The 14,871-nt window shown below is 43.8% G+C and overlaps 1 protein-coding gene across 1 annotated transcript in view; it reads left to right on the top strand.

The window, feature by feature from the left end:
• LOC126473766 (uncharacterized) overlaps positions 1-14,871 on the top strand; it is a 397,370-nt gene that overhangs the window by 154,468 nt on the left and 228,031 nt on the right. The gene's annotated exons all lie outside the window — the stretch shown is intronic.

Below are 14,871 nucleotides of genomic sequence, written 5' to 3'. Positions count from 1 at the left end.
TTTTGCAGGACAATGCTCAGGCACGTACAGTGCAAGCTGTTACTGATTTGTTTGACTGATTGGGCTGCTAAGTGCTATACCACCTACTGCACTCTCCTGACTTGAGCCCTCGTAAGTTCAACTCGATTCCTAAACTGAAGGAAACACTTCACGGCATTCGCTTCGGAACTGCTACAAATTCGTCGGGCAGTAGACCGAGCCGCTCGAACTGTCAACACAATTGGCACTGCTAAGAGTATCCTACGACTTCCACAACGCTGGCAACGGGTTATACACAATGTTGGTGACTAGTTTGAAGGTCAGTGAAACTTTGAAACTCGCATCTATTTTGTACCAGCTGTAACTAAATAGTTTCCACTATTAAACTTCCAATCCTCGTATTACATCACAAAAATCGTTCGCTGCATTAATAGTGAGAAACAACAAATTCCATACACGACATCCCATACATGACATTAAAATTGCAACATTGGCAGCAACGAACATTCCTTGTCTATGACCAAATGACGCAATCAGCGCATTGTCAGGTAAACAGAAAGTATGTGTCCACTGATCGTCAAGCGCGCGTGATTTGCGCACTTACATTAAAAGAAAAAAGTAAGAACCGTCAAGAAATATCCTCCCAACCTACTTTGATAAAAGGCCAATATACAACCTAATGTGATAAAGACCAATATGGGCCAGTCAAAAATTACAATTTAAAAACACCATGGTCTAGGGTTCTTGTTGATACTTCCCAGATTTTCATAAATGTTTTGACTCTCTGGATCGATTGTGACCCCATTTTTAATGACTAACCGGTTATGTTCGGCCTATTGTCGTACATTTGCAATCATTGTAGGTTGGTTGGTTGGTTGGTTTGGGGAAGGAGACCAGACAGCGTGGTCATCGGTCTCATCGGATTAGGGAAGGATGGGGAAGGAAGTCGGCCGTGCCCTTTTAGAGGAACCATCCCGGCATTTGCCTGGAGTGATTTAGGGAAATCACGGAAAACCTAAATCAGGATGGCCGGACGCGGGATTGAACCGTCGTCCTCCCGAATGCGAGTCCAGTGTCTAACCACTGCGCCACCTCGCTCGGTCAATCATTGTAGGTTTCTTTTATTTTTGACTGGGCGTTCTAGCCCATTAATGGTCTCTTATAGCATCACGTTGAAGTGTCAAAAAGTTCTGGGAGAGCGCCATGCACATATACAGATGGTGGTACTATCGTGTACACAAGGTGAAACGGGCCGTGCATTCGCGGAGCTGTCATTTGTACTCCGCTGAATCATGTGAAAAGGTTTGAAACGTGATCACGGCCACACGGCAGGGATTAACAGACTTTGAACGCGGAATGGTAGTTGGAACTAGAAATATGGGACATTCTATTTCAGAAATCACTATGGTATTCAATACTACTAGATTCAAAGCGTCAGGAGTATGTCGAGAATACCAAATTTCAGGCATTACCTCTAATCACCGGCAACGCAGTGGCCGACGGCCTTCACTTAACGACCGAGAGCAGCGGCGTTTGTGTAGAGTTGTCAGCGATAACAGACAAGCAACACTGCGTGAAGTAACCATAGAAATCAATGTGGAAAGTACAACAAACGTACACGTTAGGACAGTCCGGCGAAATTTGGCTTTAATCGGCTATGGCAGCAGACGGCCGACGCGAGTGCCTTCGCTAACAGCACGAAATCACCTGTAGTGCGTCTGCTGGGTTCGTGACCACATCGGTTGGATCCTAAACGACTGCAAAACCATGGTCTGGTCAGATGAGTCCCGATTTCAGTTGGTAAGAGTCGATGGTAGAGTTCGTATGTGGCGCAAACTCTACGAAGCCATGGACCTAAGTTGTCAAAAAGGCACTGTGCAAGTTCCATAATGGTGTGGGGTGTATTTACATGGAAGGGATTGGGTTGTCTGGTCCAACTCTACCGGTCATTGACTGTAAATGGTTATTTTCGGCTACCTGGAGGCCATTTGCAGCTATTCATGGAATTCATGTTTCCAAACAACGACTGCATTTTTATGGATGACAACGTGCCATGTCGCGGGGCCACAGTTGTTCGCTATTGGTTTGAAGAACATTCTGGACAATTCAAGCGAGTGATATAGCCACCCAGAACACACTACATGAATCCCATCGAACATTTAAGGGAATAATCGGAAGATCAATTTGTGCACAAGATCCCGCAGCAGCAACACTGTCGCAATAGCTGACGCCTGTAGAGGCAGCATGGGTCAGGGGTCAGTATGTCTGCGGGGAACTTCATGAGGCCACGCCACGTCCAGCTGCTGCACCACGCCGGGCAGAAGGAAGTCCAACACGATGTTAGGAGGTACCCCATGACGTTTCTCACCTCAGTGTAGGTTAGGATAACATTACTTGACGGTTCTTACAGCAAAAAATAAAATTGATGACGTGGCTTCTAGTCTACGAAGCTGGTTATTAAATAAATTATTTACAACAGCAGTCAAACTGTCATTATTCAAAATGTCAAATTATGGCTGCAGTTCATCCTCATACAATATAGTCTCTTTAAAAAGCGTGTAATATTCAGTTCATAATTTACATTGTACTGAAACTTCCTGCCAGATTAAAATCGTGTGTCGGACCGAGACCCGAACTCGGGACCTTTGCCTTTCGCGGGCAAGTGCTCTACTAACTGAGCTACCCAAGCACGACTCACGCCCTCTCCTCACAGCTTTACTTCTGCCAGTACCTCGTCTCCTACCTTCCGGCACACAGTTTCAATCTGGCAGGAAGTTTCATATCAGCACACACTACGCTGCAGGGTGAAAATCTCATTCTGGTTACATTGCACTCTAAGAGAATATCGCTAAAAGTTATTATAAAAACAATTATTTTCAAAACCTTATAATTAGCGAGTTTGAAAAATACACCCATGTTCAGAAAAAGCATAACACCTTGAACGACTAGAGATAGGACGTTCATATTCACAGTACATGTACATTAGTATGTTCTGCAGGAATAATTAGCATTTAAACCACGTCGGCCTGCAGATTCAAGGGCAACATCGATATCGCGATGCAACACCACCTTCCGGTAAAATGTGCCTGCGGCTCTAGTCGTCGCTTTATAGCGACCGAAGGTAATGGATCAGTGCGACTTGAGCAGACGTGAGGCATGTCTCGCAGACGTATGCGCGAACCGTACCGTCAAATTAGTGAGTTTGAAAGACACATTAATGTCCTGAGAGAATGCGCTGCATCCATTCGAGAAATTGCTACTCGTGTGGGACGAAATGTTTAGGCAATGAAATGGGTGTGCGCAGATGGTTCACAGAAGGCCGTAGAACGCGACGTGATGGGTCAGGTTGCTCCACCCAGACCACCCCGAAGAGAATCGACAACTCATCAGAATGGCATTGCAGGACAGACCCGCGTCCTCCTCGGCTGAGGTGCAACAGTGCAACACGTCATACACTGAGAGGTAACAATCCGTCACCGTTTATTACGGCATGGGTTACATGCGCTCGTCCACTTCACCAACCTTTGACGAATGTGCAGAAATATGCTAGACGGCAATGGTGTGCGCAACGACGTCACTGAGGACAGGAGTGGCATCAGATAGTGCTTTCGGAAGAATCCGGGTACTATTTGTTTCAAAATGATGGCCGCATTTGGTTCCCCGCAGACAGGTGGAACGGCATCACAGTGACTGCATTCGCACAAGACATACAGTGACAATTCAAGGCCTTAAGGTGTGGGCTGTTACTGGGTACAACCATTAGTCACAATTGGTGCGTGTGCAGGGCACTGCGACCAGTGTGACCTACGTGAGTGACATCCTGCGACCTGTAGCCATACCCTTCCTGCACAATACCCAAAACGCCATTTTTTAGCATTACAATGCACGACCATATGTCGCTGCACGAACACGTTCCCTCTTGATGTCACAGGATATGAGCGTTTTGCCCTGGCCTGCCAGATCACCAGACCTGCCGCCAGTCGAAAATGTGTGGGATGTGCGGAAACGACGGGTGCAGTGATGTGACCCAGTGCCAACTATCACAGACGAACTTTGGAACCAGGTGAATGCAGCGTGGAGGGCTATACTACAGGACGCCATTCACGCCTTAAACGCGTTGGTGTCAGCACGCTTGGAACAAGTTATCAGGATCCATGGCGGACCCTGTGCCTACGAGGCAACAGGACACATGCTGAACAGAGGCGACTGAAATGCTAATCATTTCTGCATAACATACTAACGTACATGTCCCGCGAATATGAACGTCCTATCTCTAGTCGTTAAAGGTGTTCTATTTTCTGGACATGAGTGTAGTTGGCAAAATCGGACCGCTTCTAAATTTAAGCAAAATAACACTAAAGAAAATTCGGAAAAGGTGTTAAATTCAGAAAAACATCATCTAGTTTCAAAGTAGATGTAGTATAACATCTTCCAGAAGTTTATACAAATTTTTTGTGTTTCATCTGTGAAATGAGAACAGCGATAAACTGAACATAAAAATTGGTGATCACGAAGCAGACGAATTTAAGGAATTCTGCTACCTTTAAGCATAATAACTCACGACGGACGAAGTAATGGGGACATAAAAAGCAGACTAGCACAGGCAGAGAGCCCTGCCATACGATGTTCCTGTAGACTCTCTTTCTCACAGTTTGGTTTTGTGGCGTAAGATGAAGAATCACCCACTTTTCACCTACAGTTTAATTTTGAAAGGGTCTCCAAAGTTATTTCTCTCTACCAATTGCACTGCCATTTTCCACAAGTCATTACGAATAAGCCTAAAGAAAGAAGCTTCCATAAGACGACAATACTAAACCAGCTCTTATTCAAGATCTTTAACCAGAATCGTAGGTCTCTCCAGTTTGCTTTTGCTGCTTTCTCTGGTGTACTGTACTTTGCGTTGGACAACCTCAGAAGCGTTGTTTTTCGGGCGTTAAACTGTCTACTGACCTTCTTCCAACCCATCATCGTTTTCTGAACAGCACCCATAGTTTTAGTTACTTTATACGCTCACTACTTTCTTTGATCAACTTTCCCCTTATCTTCTTGGAAGCTACAAGAGAATTCCAAGAGAATAAGAGAGTGTACTAACACAGGAAGACTTATCAGCATATAAGGGAGCCGGTTTAAGCAACTGAAGGAACCAGTTTATGCGACTGTGGGCTAAAATTTCTTCACCCAATACATTTTTCCTGAATCTTCTAAATGAAACGGTTTAACTATAAACATTAATTTCAAACATTACTATTCAAGAACACATATATGTTGAAAGGCCTACGTGGCAATATCTAGAAGAAATAACAAAAAATGTGAAACACTGCAAAAGCTTTTTCCACTGTCAAAAGATGTCAGGGTAAACTCAAACATAATAAATGAAGCGGGCCACTTAAGCACTCCGCTACAGAGTAGTAGAAGTCTATATTACTATTTACACTTTGCATCACTAGATTTGAATAGAATCAGAGCCAGTAACTAGGGGATCCGCTATAAGGGTCCGGCGGGAGGGGGGCGGGGTTGGAGTCCGGTTTAGGCCACTTTCCTGTACTTAATAAAAATGTAGTAAGCAAAAGAATATTGTTAGATGACGTTCAGTTTGGCTTTCGTAAATGTAAAGGATCTTAGAGGCACTTCTGACTCGACTGATAATGGAAGCAAGACTTTAGAGATATCAAGACGCTTTCATTGGTTACTTTCCGATCTGCATGACCAAGAAGCACTTCTGACTCGACTGATGATGAAGCAAGACTTAAGAAAAATCAAGATACTTTCATTGGTTACTGTTCGATCTGCATGTCCAAGAAGCAATTCGGACATTAAAGAAAGGTTCGACTTGGTGATTAAAATTCAGGGTTAAAGGACGTCAGTGGTAAGATTTGCTGATGGTATTGCTATCTTCAGTGAAAGTGAAGAAGAATTACAGAATATATTGCGTGGAATGAACAGTCTAATGCGTACAGAATATGTACTGGGGGAAATTCCAAGAAAGACGAAAGTAATGAGAAGTAGTAGAAATGAGAACAGCGAGAAACGTAACGTCAAAATTGGTGATCACGAAGCTGGTGAAGTTAAGGAATTTTGCTACCTTGTAAGTCAAATTAACCATGACGGGCGAAGTAATGAGGATATAAAAAGCAGACTAGCATTGTTGGCCACGATAAGTCTGATACTGCCAGACATAGATCTTACTTCGACAAAGTAGTTCTTATAATATATGCCTGGAGCACAGCATTGTATGGTAATGAATCATGGACAGTGAGGAAACCGAAACAGGAATGGAAGCATTTGAGATGCCGTGCTACAGAAGAGTGTTGAAAATTAGGCATATTGATAAAATAAGAAATAAAACGGTTCTCCGTAGAAACGGCGAAGAATGAAGTACATGGAAAACATTGACAGAAAGAAGGGACCGGATAATAGGACATGTTACGACGTCGGGAAATAACGTCTATATTACTACTGGGAGTTGTAGAGCGCAAAAACTGCAAGGGAAGACAGAGAACGGAACACATGCAACAAATAGTTGAGGACGTAGGCTGTAACCGCTAATCTGAGATGAAAAGGTTGGCATAGGTGAGTAATTCGTGGTGAGCCGCATCAAACCAGTCAGAAGACTGGTGACTCAAACAGAAACTGCGGGAATGTTGTCTATCGCCCAGTCCACAGGATTTGGGATATTACTTTTATATTACGGAATTATTTGTGGTCCAATTGTCCTGCTAAGTGATGTTCGTTGATCTCAAATTGTGCAGCTACAACATTACTTTTGCTTCCCACTCTATCGTGCTTGTGAGTGATAAAACAAAAATAATAGGATTTTCTACTGCAGACTCCTTTCATCTGCCTTTCTGAAAACAGCAATTTCTCCGCCACAGCATCTCTGTAATCTAAGTTCACACTGAGAACGGAAATGCTATGGTCTATTAACAGCCTCAACACAATTCTTCGAAACCATGAGATTACATTTCTGAATTGATTACTTCACATTTACTGCGAACGAATCCTTTACAGCATGTAATCAATGTAAAACTGGAACAATAAGAATGATCTTTGTAACACGATGTTTAACATGGATGGCATTACGAAAAATATCCAATAAGAAGTACACACCGACTCATCATCGTTCTAACTTCGATGATCCGTACGAATCTTTTTTTTTTGTTTTTTTTTTTGCCTCGCGTTGTCACAAGGTCGCTTTTTAAATCTGTATTTGGCATTGTTAGTGGAATAGGCTATAGGAAAGGTAAAGGAACCGGAGAGGTGGTTCTCACACTGTACTTGATAATGGAAGCAAGGCTGAAGAAAAATCAGGATACGTCCATAGGATTTGTCGACTTAGAAAAACCGTTCGACAGTGTAAAATGGCGCAAGATGTTCAGTTGGTTGGTTGATTTGGGGGAGGGGACCAAAAAGGAAGGTCATCGGTCGCATCGGATTAGGGAAGGACGGGAAAGGAAGTCGGCCGTGCCTTTTCAAAGGAACCATCCTGGCATTTTCCAGAAGCGATTTAGAGAAATAAAGGAAAACCTAAATCCGGATGACCGGACACGAGTTTGAACCGTCGTCCTCCCGTATGCGAGTCCAGTGTGCTAACCACTGCGCCACCTGGAGTAAGCCACAGGGAGAGATAAGTAATATACACTACGTACAAGAACCAAGAAAGAATAATAAGGGTGGAAGACAAAGAATGAAGTGCTCGGATTACAAACGGTGTAAGACAGACACGCAGTGCCGGCCGCTGTGGCCGAGCGTTTCTAGGCGCTTCAGTCTGGAACCGCGTGATTGCTACGGTCGCTGGTTCGAATCCTACCTCGGGCGTGGATGAGTGTGATGTCCTTAGGTTAGTTAGGTTTAAGTAGTTCTAACTTCTAGGGGGACTGATGACCTCAGCTGTTAAGTCCCATAGTGCTCAGAGCCATTTGAACCATTTGAAGCAGACACGCAGTCTTTCGCCCCTCCTGTTGAATCTGTACAACGAAGAAGCAATGACGGATATAAAAGGAAGGTTCAAGGGTGGGATTAAAACTCAATGTGAAAGGATATCAATGATAAGAGCGCTGAAGACATTGCAGTCCTTACTGAAAGTGAAGAAGAATTACAGGACCAGCTGAATGAAACGAAGAGTCTAATGAATACCAGGAAAAGACCACAGTAACGAGAAACTTAACATCAAAATTGGCGATCACGAGGTAGATGATGATAAGGAATTCTGCTACCATGGAAGCAAAATAACCCATGTCGGGTGGAGCAACGAGTACATAAAAAAGAGACTAGTGCAGGCAAATAGGGCTTTCCTGACCAAGAGAAGTCTACTGGTATATAACTTCCTTAATTTGAGGAATATATTTCTGAGATTGTAATTATGGAGCACAGCATTCTATAGTAGTGAATCATGGACTGTGGGAAAACGGAAACAGAAGAGCACAGTAGCATCTGAGATGTGTTGATGCAGAAGAATGTTGGAAAGCAGGTGCACTAATGTTACCAAAAGAAGAGATTCTCTGCAGAATCGACGAAGAAAGCAACACATGGAAAACCATGACAAGACGAAAGGACAGGATGATAGGACATGTGTTTAGACATCAGGCAACAGCCTCCGTTGTACTAGAGGGAACTGTAGAGAACAACTGTAGAGGAAGACAGAAATTGGAATATATTCAGCAAATAGTTGAGAACGTAGCATGCAAGTACTAGGCTATAATCCAAGTGCTGAGATGAAATGATTGGCGCAAGAGAGAAATTTGTAGCGGGCAGCAGTAAAACCAGTCAGAAGAATGATGCCTAAAAAAAGTTGGATTGAGACTACGGATACGCTTCCTGTCGCTACCCAAGGCCACGATTGTTGCAGCTTCCCAGAGAGATGATGCGCGCCGACAATGGTGCGTCGAACGACTACGCAGGACACCTGTTCAGACAAGTCCCAGTCCTGTTTAATGTGTCACGATGGGCGTATCCCTGGTGTGTAAGCTTCGAGGAGGCAGGACGTTGCCAGACTGCGTTAGTTAGTTAGTTTGTTCCATACTCCATTGACTATTTTGCGCGATATATTGTAATGGAGTGGAACGAGTCATTATATATTCACATCGTAAATTATTTTGGAAAATGGTTGTATGCTGAACATTTAAAAAAAGTTTTTGACATCATCGTCATGTGGGCCCAGTAGCTGGCGTGACGGTATGGGGTGCCATTAGTTACACATCTCGATCACCTATTCGCATAGCCGTTAATTTAGTCAGAAGCCGTTCAATAGCGACTTGTTATGGCCGGTGGCGGCGCCATGTCTCCGAGGCAACCGCAACGCTATCTTTCAATAACATAACGCGTGACTGTACACTGAGGTTGCAAAAGTCATGAGACAGCGATATCTACATACCCAGATGACGGTAGTATCGCGTACCCAGGGTACAAAAGGACGGTGCTACAGCAGGACATCGCCTGCAGAGCCTCTCTTGGGCACATGATGATATCCGTTGGACCCTAGACGACTGTAAAACCGTGGCCTGGTGAGATGAGTCCCGATTACAGCTGGTAAGAGCTGATGGTAGGGTTCGAGTGTGGCGCAACCCCACGAAACCATGGACCTAAGTTGTCAACAAGATGCTTTGCAAGCTTGTAGTGACTCCATAATGATGTGCGCTGTGTTTATACGGAATGGATTGGGTCCTCTGATCCAACTGAGCCGATCATTGGCTGTAAATGTCCGGCTACCTGGAGACCATTTGCAGCCATTCATGGACTTCATGTTCCCAAACAACGATGGAATTTTTATGGATGTCAATATGCCACGTCACCAGGCCACAACTGTTCGCGACAGGTCTGACGAACACTCTGGACAGTTCAAGCGAATGATTTGGCCACCCAGCGTACCCGACATAAGTCCGATTGAACATTTATGGGACATAATAGAGAGGTCAATTCGTACACAAAATCGTGCACTGGCAACACACACGCAATTATGGACGGCAGTAGCTGTTGAGTCCATGCCGTGTCGAGTTGCCGCACCACGTCTGGCAGAAGGAGATCCGAAACGATATCGGGAGTCATCCCATGATTTTTGTCACCTCGGAGTATGTCGGCCCTATTGTCCATAACCTAGACCATACAGAGAGTTTTCGACTGTTTTCTGGGCAGCACGTTCTCCAGACGTCTCACCCACCGAAAACCTCTAGTCATGCTTGCAGAGAGACTGGCAGACCATCATTCGCCAATCATTGAGGCTGATATACTCGCATGGAGTTGAAGTAGCATGGAATGACGTTCCCGTATCTGTCATCCAAGCTCAGTTCGGCTCGATGCTCATGCGGGTTAGAGTAACTGTTTGGTGCCAGAAGTAACTGCTCTGTGTATTAAATTTCTCATCCCGTATACTCTCAAATTACCTATCAATTTGATCATTTATTCATTATATAGCCACAATAACCAAAATTTCATGATTTTGTATCCTTCCTGGTATTCCAGTTTTAACGATCAGTAGGAATTAACAAGTTTCTTTAGCAATGAGACGTGGTCTCTCGGAGCCTTGCGCTACGCACAATACATTCGCTTTAGAATCTCCCACTGGATTTCGTTGAGCATTTTTGTGACGTTCTAACGGCGAAAAAGGAAACACTTGGCAAATTGTGCTGTTTTCTTTTGAATCCTTTTCTATATCTTCAATCAATACAACTTGAAAATCTGCGCACATCGGTACCCTAGTTGCCTCATTGTGCCGTGACTCATTGCCAACCAAGCTAGAAGTCAAATGATATCGGGTGTTTTCATCGATTTATGGGCAATACATAGAACAGATACTTCGAGTGTTAGCTGCTGGTCTTAGAATTTCAGGAGAATAACACTCCAAATGTTGCTTTGTAGTGGACTACATATTGTATCAAATATTTGGGTTAAAGTTACACACATGGCCACGGATGAGTACTTTGAGATAAGGAACTATTCAGCTATAAAGAAATGAATTCTTCGGAGGATCCATAGTGTAGAGAACTTAACGTGGCTTGTTAATGATCCTTCTCTTACACGATGCAGTGTCATCACCTCCAATTCTACAGTGTAAATAATTCTATATCAAGAGTCTTCGCCAATTCTCTGTGGCTTGAACGACTTAGTTTCTCCAAGTATCTATTCTTCTCGATAAATTAAACGCATGTCTGCTAGTTCTTGTAACAAGTAATGCCCCAACTTCGGCCACCAGTCATGAACTGTAAACGGTAACCAACTAATCCACGAACCTACCAAAAACGACTGTGAGTTGTTTTTCAAAACAGCGCCACCAAATTTGACGTGGCAGGCAGTTGTCTGCGATAAAACGTAGATAACACATGGGTACACATTGCTCTTTCAAGTCCTCGTTCCGCATGGAATATTCTCTTCAGGCAAAAGATTCCTTATCTCAAAATTCTCGCTCTAGAGTCCGCTTTTTTTCTTTTTTTTTTTTTTGTAATTGTGACACTAAAGAACTTGGACACTCTGTACACTTCCCGGTGGCCAAACTGTTCGTCAGACTTCCCAAAATGCGTTGTATTTTCTACAACTGGGCATGCTATTGCCCAGCGAACTTGCCTTACCTCCGCCAAACATTCATGTAGTATAACACGGCAGCCAAATATTTCATATTTTAATAATGTCTTGTACCTGATTGTCTTTACCTGCCAATCTCGGCTGCCAATAACGTAGTTTTTCTGATATTTTTTGAAAACTGAGTGTAGATACAACACTCCGCTCATTCTTGTGCCAATTTTATACACCAGCATAATATATTGTACTTCAATCTGAGGTCATCTGAAAGTGTATTACATGCTTGTACAGCTTGCACACTAAGGTGACAAAAGACAAGGGATACCTCCTAATATCGTGTCGGACCTCCTTTTTCCGGTAAAGTGCGGCAACTCGACGTGGCAAGAACCCAACAAGTCGTTGGAAATCCACTGCAGAAATATTGAGCCATACTGCCTCTACAACCGTCCATAATTGCGAAAAGTGTGTAAGAACTGATCTCTCGATTATGTCCCTTAAATTTTCGATGGGGCTCATGTCAGGCGATCTGGGTGGCCAAATCATTCACTCAAACTGTCCACAATGTCCTTCATGTCAATTTCGAACAATTGTGGCCTTGTGACATGACGCATTGTAACCCGTCAAAAATTCCATGTTGGGTAAGAACATGAAATCCATAAATGGCTGCAAATGCTCTTCACGGTGCCGAACGTAACCATTTCCAGTCAATGATCGGTTCAGATGGATCACAGGAGCCATTCATGACCGTTATGGAGCCACCATCAGCTTGAACAATGCCTTGTCCACAACTTAGGTCCATGGCTTCATGGGGCTGCGCCACATACGAACTCTACCATCAACTTTCCCCGTTCTCTAGGGTCCAACCAATATTGTCACGAGCCAAGGGGAGGCACTGTCGGCGATTTCGTGCTGTTAGCACGCCATCTACTGCCATACTGCCATAGACCGTTAACGCCAAATTTCGCCGCACCGCCCTAACGCATATTTTCTTCGTACGTCCCACATTGATTTCCTGCTGTTATTTCACGCAATGTTATGTTGTGGATTGGCAGGAGAGCCAACCCACTAATGTTAGAGGAAGCCGAAAGGCACGCGTTTAAGCTCACGCAGGCTGGCGTGAGGTCTGGAACAGGACAAGGAAATTAGAACTTAGAAAAACGGACGCAAATGGTGGAATACTTAACTTTAATCCATTAATGTTGAACGTAGCTCTTGTCTGTACATTATTTACAATATCAATAGCAACTGATAACGGCGCCTTGCTAGGTCGTAACAAATGACGTAGCTGAAGGCTATGCTAACTATCGTCTCGGCAAATGAGAGCGTATTTTGTCAGTGAACCATCGCTAGCAAAGTCGGCTGTACAACTGGGCGAGTGCTAGGAAGTGTCTCTAGACCTGCCGTGTGGCGGCGCTCGGTCTGCAATCACTGATAGTGGCGACACGCGAGTCCGACGTATACTAACGGACCGCGGCCGATTTAAAGGCTACCACCTAGCAAGTGTGGTGTCTGGCGGTGACACCACATGTTGCTTGTCTGTTAGCACTGACAACTCTATGCAAATGGCGCTGCATAGTGAGGTCCGTCAGCCACTGCGTTTTCCATGGTGAGAGGTAGTACCTGAAATTTGGTATTCTCGGCATATCCTTGGCACTATGGATCTTGGAATATCGAATTCCCTAACGATTCCCGAAATGGAATGTCTTATGCGTCTAGCTCCAACTACCATTCCACGTTCAGAGTCTGTTCACTCCAGACTTGCGGCCATAATCACGTCGGAAAGCTTATCACTAGAATCACCTGAGTACAAATGACAGCTCCTGACGTGTTTGTGTAAACATAAAGACATTACAAAAAAACTCGTTTGCAGATAATAGTGGAAAACTGGCGATAACATATTTCTAAAAATATTTTGTAGCCGAAAGTTTACAATGACTTCTTTTAAATAAATCATGTTTGCTGAAGAACCACATAAACTTCTCATTCTTGTTTCGCTCCATCTGTATACCTTTGAATATGTGTGGGCTTAGACCCAATACAATGGGGGCTAAAAAAATAAGCCTTATGAAAGTAAAAGAAAAATAATTTTACTTTGTAATAAAAACGCAATAGTAACTAAAATAACTTTTCGAAGGGACACATCTTCGCAAAGCTGTGAACTAAAAATCTGGTACTGCTACAACTACTGGATAACATTCATTCCTGTGTTGCTGCATCCCATGCGTTGTAGCATGGCCAGACAGTATGCTTTATATTGGAAGATCCTGCATTGACACCACACAACCCTCGGCTTACTCTCATTATTGATTAGCAAAGTTTTATTTAATCAGAGACCACACGCATTTGTTCTTTCCTTTTTGGTCCCATTCTAAATTACCAGAAAACGCACTATCTACATCTACATCTACATCCATACTCCGCAAGCCACCTGACGGTGTGTGGCGGAGGGTACCTTGAGTACCTCTATCGGTTCTCCCTTCTATTCCAGTCTCGTATTGTTCGTGGAAAGAAGGATTGTCGGTATGCTTCTGTGTGGGCTCTAATCTCTCTGATCTCACTATAATGACTGCAACCGTTTAGTTTACAGACCAGGCTGAGAGGACTGCACGCTGCCATAAGGCTCTTCATCCCTTTCTTTCTGCCACTAAGCAACCTCTACGCCAATCTGCAACAAGTCATCATGGATTCTATCTCTTCATCTTTTCTTTGGTTTACTTTCTGGTCTTCTGCAGGAAGTAAAATCCAGGGGTATAAAAGGCAGTCCATACCTGTTTACCCGTGCAACATGATTTGCCCATACAAGCTGTTTGGTTGCATCATGCCTGCAATATTTGGTCTGCTGTAGATCTCATCGTGCACACAATTATGCCGAATGCTGTATTCCCCAGATATCTCGTCTTGTATCGACTGTAATCTTTCCTTAAACGTCCCACTCAAAAACGAGAAAAATATGTAAGTCCTTTTCCTGTACAATATATTTTTTGCAACCATATAGCCCTATCAGTTGGATTAGTTTTTGCACAGTCCTTTGTTCATTGAAAGAATGCGAGGCTTAAAAATCCGACTTAAATTGAACTACGATCGATTTCTGTTTTCGGGTACTCGTTTGATCTCTGTCTCACATAATGAATCCTCTGTAAAAATCAGCACCAGTTATTTAATCACGAGCCCTTTTGTTGATTCGAGTTCCGACTGTCCGTGGATGGGGTGCGTATCTTGAATAATTACTTGTACTGCTCCTCACCAGATACTCGGCGTCGATTCATTCAGTTGGAGTCCGACCGTGCGCGCTGCAGCCTTCATCCACATCAATTCTTTCTTAACTCCTGTCAGCACGATCGCGCCGTCAGCATATGCAAGAGGTGGGATTTTGTCAGCTTTAAT

The sequence above is a fragment of the Schistocerca serialis genome, chromosome 4 (genome assembly GCF_023864345.2).
Source record: "Schistocerca serialis cubense isolate TAMUIC-IGC-003099 chromosome 4, iqSchSeri2.2, whole genome shotgun sequence".
NCBI lineage: Eukaryota > Metazoa > Arthropoda > Insecta > Orthoptera > Acrididae > Schistocerca > Schistocerca serialis.
Note: the sequence above shows the minus strand (reverse complement) of the source record. Positions and strands in the feature narration are given on the sequence as shown.